Raw genomic sequence first — 9723 nt, 5'->3', positions numbered from 1 at the left:
ATTATGCGGAGCTCCCGCAACGTTCCAGCATTTTGTCAATGACATTTTCCAGGACTATCTAGATAGGTTCTTGATAATCTACCTGGACGATTTTTTGGTGTTTTCTAGATCACAATCAGAACATGAGAACCACGTCAAAATGGTGCTACAACGATTGCGGGATCATGGACTTTATGCCAAGCTGGAAAAATGCGCTTTTGATCTACAAGAGGTAGATTTCCTTGGATACCGTATCTCGCCTCTAGGGCTCTCCATGGATCCAGCCAAGGTTTCAGCAGTATTGGAATGGCGGGCGCCAACTAACAAGAAGGAGGTGCAGCGATTCTTGGGGTTCGCGAACTACTACCGCAAGTTCATTCCAGATTTTGCCCGCTGGTCTGACCCAATCACTAGCTGCATCCGTGGAAAACGGCCCTTCCGCTGGACTGATCAAGCAGAGAAAGGGTTCCAGCAACTAAAGAAATTATTCACATCCCAGCCAATCCTTCAGCATCCAGATCCTGAAACCCTTTTTGTGGTGCAAGCGGACGCCTCTGATGTGGCAATTGGGGCTGTGCTCCTACAACCGGTGGGAGATCACCTTCATCCTTGTGCTTATTATTCTCGTCAACTAACCGCACCAGAGAGGAACTATACCATTTGGGAAAAAGAACTATTAGCCATAAAGGCAGCTTTTGAAACTTGGAGACATTGGCTAGAAGGGGCCAAATTTCCCATTGAAGTCCACACTGATCATCGGAATCTAGAACATCTAAGAACTGCCCGCAAGCTAAATCAAAGGCAGCAACGTTGGGCTTTATTCTTTGAACGTTTCAACTTCCAGATTCATTATGTGACCCCAGCCCAAACCAAGCAAGCAGACGCCCTGTCACGTAAACCGGAATACGCTGCGGGACGCAAGGAGACCTTTGAATCCCAACTACTACAACCCGAGAACTTTGCCACGCTCACAGTGGGGAACACCAAATCCACTCCCATTGATTCAACTCCCCCTAATCCAGGGCCCATCTGTGCTCAAGAAATCAGGGCTAGTCAGCAAGCAGATGCCTGGGCGCAGGACCAACTTCGTCAAGGTCTGCACTTTCCCTTTTCGCTTAAAGATGGACTGCTTTGCTATAGAAATCATGTTTATATCCCACCCGGACCGGGCAGGGAAAAAGTACTTCGTCTGTGTCATGACTGCAAACCAGCAGGGCATTTCGGACTATTTAAAACCATGCATTTGATCCTAAGAGATTTCTGGTGGCCCAAGATCCGCAAGGATGTAGAAAAATATGTTAACACCTGCCCAGTATGCCAGCGCTCCAAGATAAGAAGGGAGAAGCCCTCAGGGCTTCTACACCCCCTTCCTAACCCATCTCGCCCATGGGAAATAATTTCTGCGGATTTTATCACTGACTTACCACCTTCCTGTGGATTCACCACGATCCTAGTGGTGGTGGACCTTTTCACCAAGTTAGCCCATTTCATTCCCTGTAAAGGTCTTCCCACGGCCCAAGAGACTGCAGATTTATTCCTCCAACATGTTTTCAGACTACATGGATTGCCCAAGAGTTTGGTCACAGACCGTGGATCCCAATTCACCTCTCGTTTCTGGAAGGTACTACAAAAACTATTGGGCATAGACTCTCGTTTATCTTCAGCTCATCATCCCCAAACGGATGGGCAAACGGAGCGCACCAATGCCACTTTGGAACAGTACCTTCGCTGTTATGTAAACTACCAACAGGACAATTGGGCTTCTCTGTTACCACTGTCGGAATTTGCCTACAACAATGGAGTCCAGGCTTCTACAAAAGAAACGCCGTTCTTTGCAAACTACGGCTTCCATCCACGTTTCTTTCCCCCTGTCATTGAAACTTCAGAAGTTCCCGCAGCAGAAGATTGGCTGCAGGAACTCACAGCGGTGCAACAACTTTTGCTTCAGCAACTGGAACAAGCCAAGGAGGACTATAAACGTCACGCGGACAAACATCGCCAGCCGGGCCCCGAAATCAAGGTAGGAGATCGGGTTTTTCTGTCCACTCGCTTTTTGCCCTCCCACCGCCCTTGCCGGAAGTTAGATGCCCGTTTCATTGGCCCCTATCCAGTGGTGGCGCAATTAAACCCCGTGACTTTCAAACTCCAACTTCCACGTTCAATGCGCATTCACCCAGTGTTTCACCGCTCCCTGCTCCTTCCGGCGGATGGTGTGCGGCCAGATGTAGACCGGCCGGCCCCCGTCCCTATTTTGGTGGATGGGGAGGACGAGTTCGAGGTTCAGGACATTTTAGATTCTCGCTTTCACCGCCGCCGCCTGCAATATCTCATTGACTGGGTGGGTTTTGGCCCTGAGGAACGCTCTTGGGAAGACGCCTCCACAGTCCATGCTCCTGATCTAACCCGTCGCTTCCATCAGACCTATCCCGCCAAGCCACGACCTCGCGCCTCGGGGAGAGAGTCCCAGTTTGGGAGGGGCCTTGAGGAGGGGGATAGTGTGATGACTCATGGGCCTTGTAGTCCTGCTCATGACATTGTAATGCCTGATGAAGAAGAAAACTTGGGTTTTTTACCTTCCCAGTCAGAACTGGAATCTTCTCAGCCAGATCTTTCCCAGGCAGATCTGGGAACCTTGCACCTGCAAGAAAGTTGTGTCCCAGAAGTATGTCAAACAAACCCTGAGCCTACATCTCCCGTGTTCTCTCGCCATGAGTTTTGTAAACAACAGAGGGGTTTGGAAGCAGCTTCGCGCAGGAGTGCGAGGATAGCAGCTAAGAATGTACCCAATTAAGTCTGCTTTTCGTGAGAATCTTTAAGGAGTCAGACATCTGGTCTCAGAGTTTAGCTTTCGTTTCTGGTTCCCAGAGAACTGCTTCGGCGGGAAAGTTAGACTCTATATAGGTGTTTTACCCGCGTAGTAACTTCGCGGAGTCAATTCGTCAGCCTCCGGAGTGAGTTGTGTCTGGACAGCTCGCTCCGATTCAAGCCTCGTTCCTGCTCAAGCCTTGCCTTGTTTCCAGCCTCCGCTCCTGTTTCCCAGCCTTTGTTTACCTACGGATCTGCCTTGTTTCCCAGGACTAACCCTTGCCTTGTTTCACGGATTTTACCAAGTTATTCCACGGACCTTGTTCTTGTTCCTCGTTACCTTGTTCCACGTTTCAAGCCTTGTTTCAAGTATCAAGTTATTTCCTAGCCTTGCTCAAGTTCATGGACTAAAGGACCTTGTCATCTCCCCTCACTTTGCCTGGCAAAGTGAGTGTTTCGGTTATTGGATTACAACTTTGGACCTTAATATTTCATATTGGACATTGTTTCTTTGGACTAATTTTGACCTTTCCTGAAAGGTCTGCTTCTGGACTAACTTTTACATTTGCTTTTACTAACTTTATATATTTCCTTAATAAAGATATTAGATAGAATCTGGCCTCTGCGTATGGTTATTGGTGCTCTGTAGCCTGGGTCGTGACAGTTTGACTCCGCCACCCTAAGCACCAATTAACCTCGGCCAGAATGTCTACCGGAACCGTACCTGGGCCGAGCGGCCAGCCGATTACCTACACCATCGACAAGGATGAGGTGGACCGAATCCGTGACAAGCTCAACGCACAGGATGGGGAAATAAAGGGTTTGAAGGAACGCGGAATCCGCCTTCCGGCCATGGCGTTGCCAACCAAGTTTACTGGAGAAGCTTCTAAGGTTCATGTTTTCCGTCGCCAATGTCAAGCTTATCTAGAGGCCCGTGATGCCGAGTTTCCCCAGGAAGACATCAAGGTGGCGTGGATTTACAGTCTCCTAGACGGGCCAGCGGCTAACTGGGCGACGGCTCTGTTCGACCAAGCCTCCCCACATCTAAGGTCAGCGCAACATTTCTTGGACCACCTTAAGGCGACCTGGGGAATCGAGGACAATTTGGAGGCCGCCGGGCACAAACTCCGCCGCCTCTTCCAAGGAGACAGACCCATGTCTCAGTACATAGCCGAGTTCCGAGTGCTGGCCCACAACACCGGCTGGAACGATGTTGCCCTCAGAGGACAATTTCGGGAGGGTCTCAACATTGAAATGCTGGAGGAAATCTCCAAGGTGGATCCTCCCCAAACGCTGGAAGCACTCATCGATCAATGTTTACGGGCTGAAGTCATGATTGCCAACAGAAAACAGTGGGTCCGAGGCCAGAGCGGTAGAGCTGGGGCAAAACCCTCCGCTCCCGCCAGCGTTCAGCCGCGTCCAGTGTGGAGACCCCCACCACCATCCCCATACCCCAGAGGGAGCGAGGAGGTGCCGATGCAGTTGGGCAATGTGCGTCCCAGATTAGATGCCGCCGAGAAGGCCCGCCGCCAACGCCTAAATCTCTGCTGGTATTGCGGGAATGGGGGCCACTTCGCCAGAGAGTGCCCAGCCAAAGGGAAGCCCGCCGCCCGTCTTGCGGCGGCGTCCTCCACGGAGACGAAGGCGTCTGAGGCGGCTGGCACACAGCCGGCGGGGGAAGCCAACGACCGGGCGTAGAGAGGCTCGCCAACCCGGTCAAGAAACCCGTTCAAGAGCCGCCAACCGGGGTCCTGTTCCTTCTAGTGGTCACCTTATGGTCAGCAAAAAAGGGACCCGTCATGATCCACGCCATGATAGACTCAGGAGCTACCAACAATTTCATTGATAGAGAGTATGCCGACTCTCTGGGATTACAATATCATGACTTCAAGAATGCCCGTGTGGTGCAAGCCATTGATGGTCGCCCTCTCAAGACGGGCCCCGTAAGCCAGTGGTCGGAACCCACCAGGATGTGGATAAGGGAACATATGGAAGAGATTTCCTTCTTTGTTACTGAGGTTCCCCATTTCCCTGTGATTTTGGGGATTCCATGGCTGACACTTCACAACCCAAGCATCTCCTGGTCCAACAGAGAACTGCAGTTTGCTTCAAAGTACTGCCAAAATCATTGCCTCGTAGCCAAGGTCTGCCATGCCACAGACACCGAGCCCATTATCACCTTGCCAAAGAAGTACTCCGAGTATTGGGATGTATTCAATGAAAAAGAAGCCGAAAGGTTACCCCCACATAGACCTTATGACTGTGCCATTGACTTGGTGGAGGGGGCCCCGATCCCGCGAGGGCATCTCTACTCCCTGACTGAACCAGAGCAAGAAGCTCTCAGGGAATTCATAGAGACAAACCTTCGCAAGGGATTCATCAGACCCTCTCAATCCCCAGCCGCCTCCCCAGTGATGTTTGTGAAAAAGAAGTCAGGGGAATTACGCTTGGTGGTGGACTACAGAGCATTGAATAATATCACCAAGCGGAACAGCTATCCCCTGCCCTTAATCTCGGATCTACTAGACCGACTTCGAGGAGCCAAGGTTTACACCAAGCTGGATCTTCGGGGAGCTTACAACTTAGTTCGCATCAGAGAAGGGGACGAGTGGAAGACCGCCTTCCAGACTAAATTCGGATTATTCGAGTCCCGAGTTATGAATTATGGATTATGCGGAGCTCCCGCAACGTTCCAGCATTTTGTCAATGACATTTTCCAGGACTATCTAGATAGGTTCTTGATAATCTACCTGGACGATTTTTTGGTGTTTTCTAGATCACAATCAGAACATGAGAACCACGTCAAAATGGTGCTACAACGATTGCGGGATCATGGACTTTATGCCAAGCTGGAAAAATGCGCTTTTGATCTACAAGAGGTAGATTTCCTTGGATACCGTATCTCGCCTCTAGGGCTCTCCATGGATCCAGCCAAGGTTTCAGCAGTATTGGAATGGCGGGCGCCAACTAACAAGAAGGAGGTGCAGCGATTCTTGGGGTTCGCGAACTACTACCGCAAGTTCATTCCAGATTTTGCCCGCTGGTCTGACCCAATCACTAGCTGCATCCGTGGAAAACGGCCCTTCCGCTGGACTGATCAAGCAGAGAAAGGGTTCCAGCAACTAAAGAAATTATTCACATCCCAGCCAATCCTTCAGCATCCAGATCCTGAAACCCTTTTTGTGGTGCAAGCGGACGCCTCTGATGTGGCAATTGGGGCTGTGCTCCTACAACCGGTGGGAGATCACCTTCATCCTTGTGCTTATTATTCTCGTCAACTAACCGCACCAGAGAGGAACTATACCATTTGGGAAAAAGAACTATTAGCCATAAAGGCAGCTTTTGAAACTTGGAGACATTGGCTAGAAGGGGCCAAATTTCCCATTGAAGTCCACACTGATCATCGGAATCTAGAACATCTAAGAACTGCCCGCAAGCTAAATCAAAGGCAGCAACGTTGGGCTTTATTCTTTGAACGTTTCAACTTCCAGATTCATTATGTGACCCCAGCCCAAACCAAGCAAGCAGACGCCCTGTCACGTAAACCGGAATACGCTGCGGGACGCAAGGAGACCTTTGAATCCCAACTACTACAACCCGAGAACTTTGCCACGCTCACAGTGGGGAACACCAAATCCACTCCCATTGATTCAACTCCCCCTAATCCAGGGCCCATCTGTGCTCAAGAAATCAGGGCTAGTCAGCAAGCAGATGCCTGGGCGCAGGACCAACTTCGTCAAGGTCTGCACTTTCCCTTTTCGCTTAAAGATGGACTGCTTTGCTATAGAAATCATGTTTATATCCCACCCGGACCGGGCAGGGAAAAAGTACTTCGTCTGTGTCATGACTGCAAACCAGCAGGGCATTTCGGACTATTTAAAACCATGCATTTGATCCTAAGAGATTTCTGGTGGCCCAAGATCCGCAAGGATGTAGAAAAATATGTTAACACCTGCCCAGTATGCCAGCGCTCCAAGATAAGAAGGGAGAAGCCCTCAGGGCTTCTACACCCCCTTCCTAACCCATCTCGCCCATGGGAAATAATTTCTGCGGATTTTATCACTGACTTACCACCTTCCTGTGGATTCACCACGATCCTAGTGGTGGTGGACCTTTTCACCAAGTTAGCCCATTTCATTCCCTGTAAAGGTCTTCCCACGGCCCAAGAGACTGCAGATTTATTCCTCCAACATGTTTTCAGACTACATGGATTGCCCAAGAGTTTGGTCACAGACCGTGGATCCCAATTCACCTCTCGTTTCTGGAAGGTACTACAAAAACTATTGGGCATAGACTCTCGTTTATCTTCAGCTCATCATCCCCAAACGGATGGGCAAACGGAGCGCACCAATGCCACTTTGGAACAGTACCTTCGCTGTTATGTAAACTACCAACAGGACAATTGGGCTTCTCTGTTACCACTGTCGGAATTTGCCTACAACAATGGAGTCCAGGCTTCTACAAAAGAAACGCCGTTCTTTGCAAACTACGGCTTCCATCCACGTTTCTTTCCCCCTGTCATTGAAACTTCAGAAGTTCCCGCAGCAGAAGATTGGCTGCAGGAACTCACAGCGGTGCAACAACTTTTGCTTCAGCAACTGGAACAAGCCAAGGAGGACTATAAACGTCACGCGGACAAACATCGCCAGCCGGGCCCCGAAATCAAGGTAGGAGATCGGGTTTTTCTGTCCACTCGCTTTTTGCCCTCCCACCGCCCTTGCCGGAAGTTAGATGCCCGTTTCATTGGCCCCTATCCAGTGGTGGCGCAATTAAACCCCGTGACTTTCAAACTCCAACTTCCACGTTCAATGCGCATTCACCCAGTGTTTCACCGCTCCCTGCTCCTTCCGGCGGATGGTGTGCGGCCAGATGTAGACCGGCCGGCCCCCGTCCCTATTTTGGTGGATGGGGAGGACGAGTTCGAGGTTCAGGACATTTTAGATTCTCGCTTTCACCGCCGCCGCCTGCAATATCTCATTGACTGGGTGGGTTTTGGCCCTGAGGAACGCTCTTGGGAAGACGCCTCCACAGTCCATGCTCCTGATCTAACCCGTCGCTTCCATCAGACCTATCCCGCCAAGCCACGACCTCGCGCCTCGGGGAGAGAGTCCCAGTTTGGGAGGGGCCTTGAGGAGGGGGATAGTGTGATGACTCATGGGCCTTGTAGTCCTGCTCATGACATTGTAATGCCTGATGAAGAAGAAAACTTGGGTGTTTTACCTTCCCAGTCAGAACTGGAATCTTCTCAGCCAGATCTTTCCCAGGCAGATCTGGGAACCTTGCACCTGCAAGAAAGTTGTGTCCCAGAAGTATGTCAAACAAACCCTGAGCCTACATCTCCCGTGTTCTCTCGCCATGAGTTTTGTAAACAACAGAGGGGTTTGGAAGCAGCTTCGCGCAGGAGTGCGAGGATAGCAGCTAAGAATGTACCCAATTAAGTCTGCTTTTCGTGAGAATCTTTAAGGAGTCAGACATCTGGTCTCAGAGTTTAGCTTTCGTTTCTGGTTCCCAGAGAACTGCTTCGGCGGGAAAGTTAGACTCTATATAGGTGTTTTACCCGCGTAGTAACTTCGCGGAGTCAATTCGTCAGCCTCCGGAGTGAGTTGTGTCTGGACAGCTCGCTCCGATTCAAGCCTCGTTCCTGCTCAAGCCTTGCCTTGTTTCCAGCCTCCGCTCCTGTTTCCCAGCCTTTGTTTACCTACGGATCTGCCTTGTTTCCCAGGACTAACCCTTGCCTTGTTTCACGGATTTTACCAAGTTATTCCACGGACCTTGTTCTTGTTCCTCGTTACCTTGTTCCACGTTTCAAGCCTTGTTTCAAGTATCAAGTTATTTCCTAGCCTTGCTCAAGTTCATGGACTAAAGGACCTTGTCATCTCCCCTCACTTTGCCTGGCAAAGTGAGTGTTTCGGTTATTGGATTACAACTTTGGACCTTAATATTTCATATTGGACATTGTTTCTTTGGACTAATTTTGACCTTTCCTGAAAGGTCTGCTTCTGGACTAACTTTTACATTTGCTTTTACTAACTTTATATATTTCCTTAATAAAGATATTAGATAGAATCTGGCCTCTGCGTATGGTTATTGGTGCTCTGTAGCCTGGGTCGTGACAACTTGCATGTTGCACCTCACCGCTACAGCGGGATGGTGTCCGTATTCTTGGCTTAGTGTCAGCTCACTACAGCCGCTCCTGAATGAACACACGAGACTCTCTGTGATATCACCAGAAACTTTACTGCAGGAAACATAAACATCAGAAAAGCCAAGAATGGGAGTCTCCGGCCAACCATCCTTTATATACCCTCCCCCTCATTTGAAAAGTCTCTTCCCGCTCAGCAAAACCCCGCGCAGATTCCCCGCCAAGTCCAGCAGCCGTTTCTTCTCCGAGTCCTGAGACGCAGGTGTCTTATCAATGTCAGTGACCCTGAAACTCAGAGCCACATCCAGGCTCTAGTAGCAGGGTTCTGACAGTATGAATAAACAACAAAATCCCCTTCTATTAACATGTCTTTCAGCCCTCAAATTTTCAGCATTGCAGCGAGTGAGATACTGAAAACCATTCCCAATTCTTACATTTGCTATGTTGACATTCCCTTTGGAACTGTGCCGGTCTTTTATCTTTGGATATCCAAACTGCACTTCTAAATATTAAACTGAAGGTTTAAGTTACAATATCTGAAAATTAGGAACTGAAGGAAAAATTTATAGGAAGAAAGAAAATAAAAATGGTAAACTTTCTCTTGCTAAAGCAGATATGCCAACTCTCTGCTATAAGTTGTAATCCTGGGAATTGTAGTTTGGTGAGCTAGCAGCTCTCATAGAATCATAGAATCATAGAGTTGGAAGAGACCTCACGGGCCATCCAGTCCACCCCCCTGCAAGAAGCAGTAAAATCTCATTCAAAGCACCCCCGACAGATGGCCATCCAGCCTCTGC

The sequence above is a fragment of the Anolis carolinensis genome, chromosome 1 (genome assembly GCF_035594765.1).
Source record: "Anolis carolinensis isolate JA03-04 chromosome 1, rAnoCar3.1.pri, whole genome shotgun sequence".
Classification (NCBI taxonomy): Eukaryota; Metazoa; Chordata; class Lepidosauria; order Squamata; family Dactyloidae; genus Anolis; species Anolis carolinensis.
This window is presented reverse-complemented; position numbering follows the sequence as displayed.